Source organism: Cynocephalus volans, chromosome 3, assembly GCF_027409185.1.
Source record: "Cynocephalus volans isolate mCynVol1 chromosome 3, mCynVol1.pri, whole genome shotgun sequence".
In the NCBI taxonomy this organism is placed as follows: Eukaryota; Metazoa; Chordata; class Mammalia; order Dermoptera; family Cynocephalidae; genus Cynocephalus; species Cynocephalus volans.
Window position 1 is genome coordinate 155176260 of NC_084462.1, and position 12232 is coordinate 155188491.

At 38.5% G+C, this 12232-nt stretch overlaps 1 protein-coding gene and 1 pseudogene across 1 annotated transcript in view; both read left to right on the top strand.

The window, feature by feature from the left end:
* The window catches only part of LIN52 (lin-52 DREAM MuvB core complex component), a 108571-nt gene that overhangs the window by 85472 nt on the left and 10867 nt on the right, over positions 1 to 12232 (top strand). The gene's annotated exons all lie outside the window — the stretch shown is intronic.
* Positions 1 to 12232, top strand: part of LOC134371765 (small ubiquitin-related modifier 2-like) — a 39872-nt pseudogene that overhangs the window by 19570 nt on the left and 8070 nt on the right.

A 12232-nucleotide genomic window follows, 5' to 3' on the forward strand; every position in this document is an offset into this window, starting at 1 on the left:
GGATAAATCAGCATCTGTGAAGTAAAAGAGTGATCAGTGTAAAATAGGATTAAGCGAAGTCATTATTTGTGTACACAGTTGTTGATAGTGTCAGTTCAAACTAGTTGAAAAATAGTTGGACTAGTGAAAGTTTAAGTTAAGCCATTCCATTTTGTAACTTGTTAGTTATCAGACTGGACTAGACCTTAAAGTTAGTCTTGCTACCTACCTCAAAAGCTTTTTCTGAGAAGATTCAATAAATAAGTAACCAAGAACTCATTCTCTTCACCTCTCAGAGAATTTTGTAGAAGCAACATATTGAGCCAGGGACCTTCCTTCATCTCTGTTTTATGGACAATGTGAAAATTGTGCTCTTAGATTTGTCAGTATGATTTCTTAAATAATTCAGAGAGAGAGAGGTTGAAAGGTAGCAGCTCTTTAATTATTAGAGTTAACCTGAGTTTGATTTGGTAGATTTAAAAAACATGTAATCTGCTTTTGATTGTTGGTTGTGTGTAATTTGTTCCTCATCCAAAGAATTTAATGATGGAAATAAACATTCATGACATGAAAAGTTATCCCCTTTATAAAGCTTTTCCTGTCCATTCATTTCCAAGCCCTCTGCAGAATTAATTATCTCCATCTCTGTTCCCTGGCCTACTCTTCTCTGAGTACTCATTCATGTTGCGTCTAGCTTTATGAATTATATTATGATATGTAGTGATAATAAGAAAAAGCTATATTTCCAGGGGAGCATTTGGCTAGGTTTTCTTTTTATTGTGGAAATGTTTCAAGAATATACTAACAAAATAGAGAGAATGTTATAATGAACCTCATGTACCCATTCCCCAGCTTCAATAATGGTCAGCTTTCTGCTATTCTTGTTTTATCTGCACCCACTTTTATTACACCTTTTGTTGTGCTTATGTTGTTTGCTAGAATAGTTTAAAACAATTTCTACATGTCATACCATTTCATCCCTAGATACTTTGGGACATATCTCTAACCAAGAAGGCTCCCCTCTTTTTAAAAAAACAATACCATTATTATCACACTAAACAAAATAAAATAATAATAATAATTCCTTAATAACATCTAATAGCCCCTGTCCAATTTGGCTCAAAATTGTGTTTTTTACAATTGGTTTGTTTGAATCAGGATCCAGACCAGGTCCGCATATTGCATTTGGTTGACATGAATCTTTTAATCTTCTGTATAACCACACTCCCCGCTTCCTCCAGGTCCCCCCCAACTCCCCATTTAGTTATTCAATTATTGAAGAAACTGGGTTTTTTGTCCTGTAGGATTTTGTACATTTTAAATATGTATGACTTATCCTGGTGGTATCATTCAACATGTTCCCCTTTTCTCCCAAATTTCCTGTAAGCTGATAGAGCTAGAGAAGGGATTGGGTTTGGATTCAATATTTTGGCAAAAATAATTCATAAGTGGTACTGTATATTTCCTATTGCATCACATCAGGAAACAAATGACATCTCTTTGTCTCAGTGTGAGCAAAGATCAGTGGTTTTAAGTGGTATCAGTCTGATCCTTTTCATAATAATGATAATAATCATTATTATTATTACTTTATTAAACCAGGAACTGTTTGGCTTCCCTGAAATAACAGTTCAAATGGGAATGGCAAGAAAAATACTAGCTTTTCCCCCCACCTTTTTCTTATTAGTTTTTAAAATAATGAGTTGAAGTGACTAAGGGCTTTTTAAAAATATGGTAGATGTTTGTATTTGGTGTATTTTGATCTATTACAATCATTATTCTTTTTTACTTCAGAACCATTCCATCTTTAGTAGATAACCCCTTCAAGTTGGATATGTCTTTTGACATGACCCTAGTAATCTTTGATAACTTTCTTTCTTTCAGGCATGTTAGGATATCCCTGGTTCATTTACTTCTCCAGACTTGGAATCTTATCCATTTCTCTGAGGAACCCTGGTTCCTTTTAGTAGAAATCTAGGCACTAATAGTACTTATTGTTATTGGACTATCATTTCTTCTAGGTCTTTTCCATGAACATAATTGGTAAATATGTATTTTTTAAAAAAGAGCAAAAGAAATTAAGTATTCCTACCAATAATACATCCAGTTCGAATTAAAGATTTTAGAGGGGTTTTATTTAATGTATTTGATTTTATAATGATCTCTTTTCTCATGCTGAAAATTTTGGTTCCTAATAACTAACATAATTACTTGCTTTAACTTACGTAAAAGTAGTTTCAAAGAACTGCGTGAAACAGGACTGCTGGCTACAGTTTAAGGTTTTTCTGTGTTTCTTTTATGTCCTTAGGATATATATACTTCCAGGGATGTATAGTCTGAATATGTCTTTTAAGAGGGGCTGGCTGGTGAGCTCAGTTGGTTAGAGCATGGTGTTGTAACAGCAGGGTCAAGGGTTTGGATCCCCTTACCAGCCAGCCACTAAAAAAAAAAGATTTCTTTTAAAATTTACTTTTGTACTGCGTGGTTATGCCAGACTTTATAAATTCATGGCTTTTTCCATTTTAAATTTTAGAGATTGCTGTCTTCTATTTAATGGATTTTGTTTTTTAATACATAAAATATTTACATGGTGTCCCAAAGTAAAAACCATAAAATAAGGTACGTTCAAAGTATCTAACCTCCCATCTCTCTCTCTTCTCCCTCTGTTTTCCCTCCTCTGGGTAACCATCTTTATTAGTAAAAACTAATACTAAACTTTATCCTTCCATGGTTTCCTTTTGAAAATATAAGTAAGTATGCATATTTTTATGTATTTCCCCCTCCTCCTCAATTTCTACCTAAGGTAATATACTATACACACTCTTCTGTACCTTGCCATTTTCATTTAATATATTCTGGAGATCTCTCCATAGCAGTATATAGGCATATGAATAGTACTCCAAAATATAATTATACCATAGTTTATTCATGCAGTCACTTCCCTGTTGATGCACATTTGGGTTGATTCCAATGTTCAGTGATTACAAATAGTACTAAAATGAATAGGCATGGGCCAGCCCGGGGCTCACTCGTTAGAGTGCGGTGCTGTTAACACCAAGGCCACGGGTTCGGATCCTATATAGGGATGGCCGGTTGGCTCACTGGCTGAGCGTGGTGCTGACAACACCAAGCCAAGGGTTGAGATCCCCTTACCGGTCATCTTTAAAAAAAAAAAAAAAAAAAAAAAAATGAATAGGCGTGGAATTGCTGGGTCTAAGGGTAAAATGCATGTGTAATTTTGCTCTAAAAATTTATTATTCATGGTTTTTAAGAATTGAAAAGCAAGCAGAGTTCATCTTTCCTCATATATGAGTAAATTATTTCAATAGATACATGGTTGACCACGTACTATATGCCTGGTATTGTTCTAGTTGCTGGGGATACAGCAAGAGTTTCTACAGAACTTCATGGAGCATGAAGGTAAATAATGTTAATTTCAGATTTTGGTGAATGCTATGATGGAAGAAAATGGGTTGATACAAACCATTGAAGAGGACTCACTTTAAATAGGGTGATCAGGTAAGGCCTTTCAGAAGAGGTGACGTTTGAGCTGAGAAATGAAAGATGGAAATGATTAACATTGCCATTTATTGATTTCCCTACTGTATGCCAGGCAGTATGAAGGATTTTCATATATTATCTTATTTAATTTCATAAGACTCTGCAAAGTCTGGTTTATAATTCCCATTTTACAGATGAGAAAACTAATGCCAAGAAAAGTAAATTACTTGCTCATGGTCTTAAAATTTGGAAATGTGGGTTGGGATTTGAATCAAATCTAGACCTAAATCCAAAGCCAGTTGAGATAAACTTTTCACTGTATTACGTTGCCTCTCTTAACCAGGACGAAAGCAGAGATTACTGAGTTAATAGAGAAAATGGTTTAGATTCTTGTTTTAACCTTGCCGTAATACATTTTTTTCTTTCTTTCTTTTTTTTTGGGCTTCTGCATTTTTATTTTTTTAATTTTATTTATTTATTTTTTATTTTTTAATTTTATTTTGTCGATATACATTGTGGCTGATTATTGCTCCCCATCACCAAAACCTCCCTCCCTTCTCCCTCCCCCCCGCCCCCCCAACAATGTCCTTTCTGTTTGCTTGTCGTATCAACTTCAAGTAATTGTGGTTGTTATATCTTCTCTCCCCCCCCCCCGGTTGTGTGTGTGTGTGTGTGTGTGTGTGTGTGTGTGAATTTATACATTAATTTTTAGCTCCAACCAATAAGTGAGAACATGTGGTATTTCTCTTTCTGTGCCTGACTCGTTTCACTTAATATAATTCTCTCAAGGTCCATCCATGTTGTTGCAAATGGCAGTATTTCATTCGTTTTTATAGCTGAGTAGTATTCCATTGTGTAGATGTACCACATTTTCCGTATCCACTCATCTGATGATGGACATTTGGGCTGGTTCCAACTCTTGGCTATTGTAAAAAGTGCTGCGATGAACATTGGGGAACAGGTATACCTTCGACTTGATGATTTCCATTCCTCTGGGTATATTCCCAGCAGTGGGATAGCTGGGTCATATGGTAGATCTATCTGCAATTGTTTAAGGAACCTCCATACCATTTTCCATAGAGGCTGCACCATTTTGCAGTCCCACCAACAATGTATGAGAGTTCCTTTTTCTCCGCAACCTCGCCAGCATTTATCGTTCAGAGTCTTTTGGATTTTAGCCATCCTAACTGGGGTTAGATGGTATCTCAATGTGGTTTTGATTTGCATTTCCCAGATGCTGAGTGATGTTGAGCATTTTTTCATATGTCTGTTGGCCATTTGTATATCTTCCTTAGAGAAATGCCTACTTAGCTCTTTTGCCCATTTTTTAATTGGGTTGCTTGTTTTCTTCTTGTAAAGTTGTTTGAGTTCCTTATATATTCAGGATATTAATCCTTTGTCAGATGTATATTTTGCAAATATTTTCTCCCACTCTGTTGGTTGTCTTTTCACTCTGTTAATTGTTTCTTTTGCTGTGCAGAAGCTTTTTAGTTTGATATAATCCCATTTGTTTATTTTTCCTTTGGTTGCCCGTGCTTTTGGGGTCGTATTCATGAAGTCTGTGCCCAGTCCTATTTCCTGAAGTGTTTCTCCTATGTTTTCTTTAAGAGGTTTTATTGTTTCAGGGTGTATATTTAAATCCTTAATCCATTTTGAGTTTATTTTAGTATATGGTGAGAGGTATGGATCTAGTTTCATTCTCCTGCATATGGATATCCAGTTATCCCAGCACCTTTTGCTGAAGAGGCAGTCCCTTCCCCAGTGAATAGGCTTGGTGCCTTTGTCAAAGATCAGATGGAAGTAAGTGTGTGGGTTGATTTCTGGATTCTCTATTCTGTTCCATTGGTCAGTGTGTCTGTTTTTATGCCAGTACCATACTGTTTTGGTTATTATAGCTTTGTAGTATAGCTTAAAGTCAGGTAGTGTTATGCCTCCAGCTTTATTTTTTTTGCTCAGCATTGCTTTGGCTATGTGTGGTCTTTTATTGTTCCATATAAATGTCTGGATAGTTTTTTCCATTTCTGAGAAAAATGTCTTTGGAATTTTGATGGGGATTGCATTGAATTTGTATATCACTTTGGGTAGTATGGACATTTTCACTATGTTGATTCTTCCAATCCAAGAGCATGGGATATCTTTCCATCTTCTTGTATCCTCTCTAATTTCTCTCAGCAGTGGTTTGTAGTTCTCATTATAGAGATTTTTCACCTCCTTGTTAACTCAATTCCTAAGTATTTTATTTTTTTGGTGGCTATTGTAAATGGGCAGGCTTTCTTGATTTCTCGTTCTGCATGTTCACTATTGGAGAAAAGAAATGCTACTGATTTTTGTGTGTTGATTTTGTATCCTGCTACTGTGCTGAAATCATTTATCAATTCCAACAGTTTTTTTGTAGAGGTTTTAGGCTGTTCGATATATAGGATCATGTCATCCGCAAACAGGGACAGTTTGACTTCATCTTTTCCAATCTGGATGCCCTTTATTTCCTTCTCTTCTCTGATTGCTCTGGCTAGTACTTCCAACACTATGTTAAATAGGAGTGGTGAGAGTGGGCATCCTTGTCTAGTTCCTGTTCTTAAAGGAAAAGCTTTCAGCTTTTCCCCATTCAGGATGATATTGGCAGTGGGTCTGGCATATATGGCTTTAATTATGTTGAGATACTTTCCCTCTATACCTAACTTATAGAGGGTCTTTGTCATGAATGAGTGCTGAACTTTATCAAATGCTTTTTCAGCATCTATAGAGATGATCATATGGTCCTTGTGTTTGAGTTTATTAATATGGTGTATCACATTTATTGATTTGCGTATGTTGAACCAACCTTGCATCCCTGGGATGAATCCCACTTGATCGTGATGAATAATTTTACGTATGTGTTGCTGTATTCTGTTTGCTAGTATTTTAGTGAGGATTTTTGCATCTATATTCATCAAGGATATCGGCCTGTAGTTTTCTTTTTTGGTTATATCTTTACCTGGTTTTGGTATCAGGATGATGTTTGCTTCATAGAATGAGTTTGGGAGATTTGCGTCTGTTTCAATCTTTTGGAATAGTTTGTAAAGAATCGGTGTCAATTCCTCTCTGAATGTTTGGTAAAATTCTGCTGTGAATCCATCTGGTCCTGGGCTTTTCTTTGTTGGGAGCCTTCTGATAACAGCTTCAATCTCCTTTATTGTTATTGGTCTGTTCAAATTTTCTACGTCTTCATGGTTCAGTTTTGGGAGCTTGTGTGTGTCCAGAAATTTATCCATTTCCTCCAGATTTTCAAATTTGTTGGCGTATAGTTGGTTTATAGTAGTCTCGAATGATTCCTTGTATTTCAGATGAATCAGTTGTAATATCGCCTTTTTCATTTCTAATTTTTGTTATTTGAGTCTTCTCTCTTCTTTTTTTTGTTAGCCATGCTAATGGTTTGTCAATTTTATTTATCTTTTCAAAAAACCAACTTTTTGATTCGTTGATCTTTTGAATTGTTTTTTGGTTTTCAATTTCATTCAGTTCTGCTCTGATCTTAATGATTTCCTTCTGTCTGCTAACTTTAGGTTTGGATTGTACTTGTTTTTCTAGTTCTTTAAGGTGAAGTGTTAGGTTCTTTCCATTCTTTCCATTCTTCTGAAGTGAGCGTTTAATGCAATAAATTTCCCCCTCAATACTGCTTTTGCAGTATCCCACAGGTTTTGGTATGATGTATCATTGTTTCCATTAGTTTCAATAAATTTTTTGATTTCCTGCTTGATTTCTTCTTGGACCCTTATGTCATTAAGTAGAATGCTGTTTAATTTCCATGTGTTTGTATAGTTTCCAGAGTTTCGTTTGTTATTAATTTCTAGTTTTAATCCATAGTGGTCTGAGAAAATACATGGGATAATTACAATTTTTTTGAATTTATTGAGACTTGATTTGTGACCTAATATGTGATCTATCCTGGAGAATGATCCATGTGCTGATGAGAAGAATAAATATTCTGAGGTTGTTGGGTGGAATGTTCTGTAGATATCTGCCAATTCCAATTGGTCTAGAGTCTTGTTTAGATCTTGTGTTTCTCTACTGATTCTTTGCCTAGATGATCTGTCCAATATTGACAGTGGGGTGTTCAGGTCCCCTGCTATTATGGTATTAGTGTCTATTTCCTTCTTAAGGTCTAATAGAGTTTGTTTTATAAATCTGGCTGCTCCAACATTGGGTGCGTACATATTTATGATTGTTATGTCTTCTTGATGGATCAGTCCTTTTTTCATTAAATAGTGTCCCTCATTGTCTCTTTTTATGGTTTTTAGTTTAAAGTCTACTTTGTCAGATATCAGAATAGCTACTCCAGCTCGTTTTTCTTTTCTGTTTGCATGGTAAATCTTTTTCCATCCTTTCACTCTTAGTCTGTGTGAATCTTTATGGGTGAGGTGGGTCTCTTGTAGGCAGCACATAGTTGGGTCCTCCTTTTTGATCCAGTCAGCCAGTCTGTGTCTTTTGATTGGGGAATTTAAGCCTTTTACATTAAGAGTTGTTATTGAAAGGTGTTGATTTATTCCTAGCAGTTTATTGGTTGTTTTGTTGTCTTAGGTGTCTTTTGTTCCTTGCTTTCTGATTTACTGTTTGTTTTCTGTGTTTGTTGGTTCCTTAGGTTGTAGATAGCGTTTTTGTTTGCTTGTTTTCTCTTAATGAATGCCATTTTTATTATACTAGTGGGTATTGATTTTTCTTGGGTTTTTATGGCAGTGGTAGTTATTTTTCAGGAACCAGACCCCGTACTCCCTTGAGGATTTCTTGTAAGTGTGGTTGAGTGGTAGTGAACTCCCGCAGTTTTTGTTTGTCTGAGAAATATACTATTTGACCTTCATTTCGGAAGGATAGCCTTGCAGGGTTGAGTAATTCTTGGCTGGCAATCTTTGTCTTTTAGTATTTTGAAAATATCATCCCATTCCTTTCTAGCTTTTAGGGTTTGTGATGAAAAGTCTGATGTTAGCCTGATTGGGGCTCCCTTATAGGTGATTTGACGCTTCTCTCTTGCAGCTTTTAAGATTCTCTCTTTGTCTCTGAGTTTTGCCAATTTGAGTATGACATGTCTTGGAGAAGGCCTTTTTGGGTTGAATACGTCTGGAGATCGTTGAGCTTCCTGGATCTGAAGATCTGTGACTTTTCCTATACCTGGGAAGTTTTCTGCCACTATTTTGTTGAATATGTTTTCAATGCAATCTCCATTTTCCTCCCCTTCTGGAATACCCATGACTCGGATATTTGAGCGCTTAAGGGTGTCTGATATCTCTCTCAGATTTTCTTCAATGTCTTTGATTCTTTTTTCTTTCTTTTTGTCTGCTTGTGTTATTTCAAACAGCCCATCTTCAAGTTCAGAGGTTCTCTCTTCAACTTCGACAAGCCTGCTGGTTAAACTCTCCGTTGTGTTTTTTATTTTGCTGAATAACTTCTTCAGTTCAGCAAGTTCTGCTACATTTTTTTTCAGGACATTGATTTCCTTGTACATTTCCTCTTTCAGATCCTGTATACTTTTCCTCATTTCATCATCATGTCTAGCTGAGTTTTCTTGTATCTCATTCAGTTTCCTTAGAATTATCACTCGAAATTCCTTGTCAGTCATTTCAAGGGCTTCTTGTTCTATAGGATCTAGAGTTTGAGATTTATTAACTTTTGGTGGTGTACTTTCTTGATTTTTTGTATTTCCGGTATCTTTTTTTTGGTATTTATCCATTGTGGCAGGGGGTTTCACAGTCCACCGGTTTGAGACTAATGACTGACTAGGATGTTGCTGTGGTTGCCAATTTGGTATGGCTCCCTCCGTGACTGCTCAGTTGGCCTCTAGTGCCTTGTGTGTGTGGTTGCCTCGGGTCTTGGGCTTCTCCGGGGAGCCACCATTCTGGTCAGCTTGGACTCTGCTGGGCTGGTGGATCACGTACCACAGGGTGTGTGATCTCTGTTGAGCTTTCACTTCCTGTGCAGGACTTCTCCCTGTTCCGTGTGCTCTGGCCCAGGCTGTTGGATCGTGCAGTGGCGACCCCACAGGGTGTGTGGTTTCTGTCGAGTCTCCGCCTCCCTGGCCGCACGTCTCCCTACTCTGTGCGCACTGTGCTGGGCTGGGGCGTGTCTTCTGCAACCCTTGTCTGTCAGCTGGGCCTTCAAGACCCTGCTCGGCACCGCCTCGCCCAGGAAGTCTACCAGGTTTCTGGTAGGCAGAGACGACCGGTCACTCTGGGTGCCTTTGTAGCACTGTGTAGATCTTTCTTGGGACTTGTTCACCTTTGTATCCCCCTGGCATAGACCGAATCTAGCGCCCACCTGCAGCCAGCTCTCCGGCAGGTTCAAACGGACCTGGGAACTCTCCTACCACACTATTCCCAACCAGAAATTGGTTAGGCTTTTTTCCGAACTGGTGGCCGCAGAGATGGTATCTGCCTCCCAGTAACAGGAAGTTTACCGGGGCCGGAGTCCAGGGTGTGGTGGAGTGACAGTCGGCCCCGCCCATACTTCCTTGCCCTCCCGACACTGGCCGGAGACGCCCCACACCACCAGCCCCGCCAGAGAACCGCAGAGGGAGTGGGAGGGGAGGCCGGCCCACAGGCTCCGGAAAGACCCGCGCCGGGCCAAGCAAGTGGGAAGGCTCAGTGATGGCCGAGCCGGGCGGAGCTGCCAGCACCTGGGAAAATGGAGGCAACCCCGGGGCAATGAGTGGCCTGGTGATGCAGGCGGGAGCTGGGTGGGCGTCAGCCCCCCAAACAGGGCTGGGCCAGGGATCACTCACAGGGTTGTGCCAGGTCAGGTGCTCACTCTCTGCCTCTGGTTTGTCGCCTTCCCTGTTCTCGGCTGCTGCCGCCTCAGGCTGTTCAGTCGCGGCGCGGCTCGGGCGCTCCCAGGAATCTTCTTTAATGTCGGCCTGAAACCTCGAATCCTGAATAGGGCAGCTGGCCGCCTTCAGCGCGGCCCCGGCCTCCGGGATCCTGTCTGCGTCCACAGCAGCCCTGGCCCCGTGTTCCCTGTTTCGAGACTCGCTTTTGCAGCTAAGAAACAGTTCTTTTCCTGCTCCACACTTCAAAGCTGTTGCCTGTAAATGAGGCAGCCTCTCCTGCCGGGGGCAAAGTGGTGGTCAGCCCCCACCACCGGCCAGCAGCTGCGGTCCTCCCTTAAGAGATGGTAAGAGGAAGGTCCACAAGTTTCTCGGCTGCCTGAGGTCCAGTGGCCGCCTTTTCTACCTCAGCTACTCCGCGCCAACCGCTGCAGCCACTGCCATCTTGAAACTCCCTCTTTTTCTTTCTTTTAAAGAACTGTTGATGTTTATTACTGAATGATTACAAATTCAGAATATATGTGCTCATTTTATTTGGGAATATTTGTTGTAAAAGAAAATAGAGAAATGTGTTTTTTGTCCAAGCTAAGTAAAGCAATTTTAATATCTGTTTTTGTTGTTCTTGATTTAATGATGGTTCTATCTTTAAAATACCATAGCAAAAATATCCCCATTATTTCTAGCCTTTTAAAATGATGTGCCTTCCAAGTATCCTATTTATTTATTTCACAAATATTTGTTAGAAATTATATGCAAGGTACTTTACAAGTGTTTGTTGAATTAACTTTAGTAAATGGAATAACCAAAACATTGTGTGGGGTTCTATAAAATAACCATAAAATTAATCTCAGGGGGAATTTTTTTTTCTTCTATCTGCACTTGTTGAGCACTCAAATGTATTATTGTCTTTAAGTCTCACAATAACCCAATAAGGTAGATACTGATCCCCATTATACAGATGAAAGAAGTGAGCCACAGAGAGGCTACATAATTTACCTGAGATCATCTAATAAGTGATGGATATGTACCTAAGGATCAAATCCTATGCAGTCATAGGTTTTCTATCATAAGTATTAAGAAGTTTATATCAAACAATAAAAAAATAGTTTATAGGAAATAGTATTATATTCTTCCTTGCTAGTGTTTTTTATTAAATCCATAATATTGTCCAATGAACCATATTTGAAGATTCATAGACATTTCCTTTGATATGTTAAACTAGAACTAGCTGCAGTTAAAACCCAGATTCTAATTTTACAAACAAGGCCACCTCTAACAATATTAAAATAAAATTATATTATTCCCTGGCTTAAAGAAAAATTCTCCAATAACCATGGGAATGCCTGTGGTATGAAGACAGCATCTTAAATCTCTAGGCAAGTTATACACAAAGTGTTACTGCGATGAGGAAATAGTGGTGTGAATAATACCTGCTCTCAGCCCAAGACACTTGATGTATCTTGGGCCTCAGCGTTTGTTGGATTTTGCAATTTCATGAGTAAGATTTGTATATTTTTTTAAAGTTCTGTATTTCTGTACATTCCACTTGATGTCAAATCTGTATTCTTAGGTTGAAGGGTTCCATTAAAAAAAAAAAAAATCTCAGCCCCTCCTCCCTCCACCCCCTGCCCCCCACACTCATTTTGTATAATATGGTAATGATATCACCGTAGCAGTAATTACGGGTCATCTTCATTTCTTTCATCTCTGCCTGTTCTGATGGCTTCATTCCTTTGACGGAAAAGATTTGGCTCTGGGTGCTATGATTATTTTGTTAAGCGTTATTCGAATAGACAGGAGTGAGAGAAATTAATCAATCCAAATGCAATTAGCATCATGTTTAACCCAGTGATGGACGTCTCAAGGTGAAACAGCCAGGAGAGTTTCAGACATTATTATTCAATCCAGTGGTTCTTATCTAAATTATAATCAAGAGAGGTTTTTATTGGCTTCTCAGTGTGA